This window comes from Orycteropus afer, unplaced genomic scaffold (assembly GCF_000298275.1).
Source record: "Orycteropus afer afer isolate SDZICR_OR568_19922 unplaced genomic scaffold, OryAfe1.0 scaffold00666, whole genome shotgun sequence".
In the NCBI taxonomy this organism is placed as follows: domain Eukaryota; kingdom Metazoa; phylum Chordata; class Mammalia; order Tubulidentata; family Orycteropodidae; genus Orycteropus; species Orycteropus afer.
In genome coordinates, this window is record NW_006922253.1 from 451128 (window position 1) to 451653 (window position 526).

Consider the following 526-nt stretch of genomic DNA (forward strand, 5'->3'; position numbering starts at 1 on the left):
TCAGAATCAACTCTGTGGCAGGGTGTTTTTTGTTGTTTCTCGTAATGATGAAGATGAAAACATTATTTAAGTTCACATTACAGACAAAAACGTCACAGATATGAAAACAAATACAGATGTGGAAAACCTTCCTGGAATCAAATTTTAATGTAAGTCTCTGACTTCTTTAAAAGTGTTTGGAAATGATTCTTCTTGACTCGTTGCCTATTGTTGTTGTTATGTGTTGTAGAGTGGTCTCTGACTCATAGTGACTCCTCCTTGGATTTCCAAGGTGGTATCTCTACAGAAGTAGATTGCCCAACCTTCCTTCTGAGGAGTGGCTGGTGGGTTTGAACTGCCAACCTTCTGGTTAGCAGTCAAGTGCCTTAGGGACTATGCCACGAGACCTCCCTGACCTGCTGCATGGGTAAAGATTTCTTCATAGTATTGCTTTAGGGGGGAGCTCTGGTAGCATAGTGGCTAAGACACTTGCCTGCTAACCAGACGGCTGGCGGTTCAAACCCACCAGGCACTCCTCGGAAGGAAG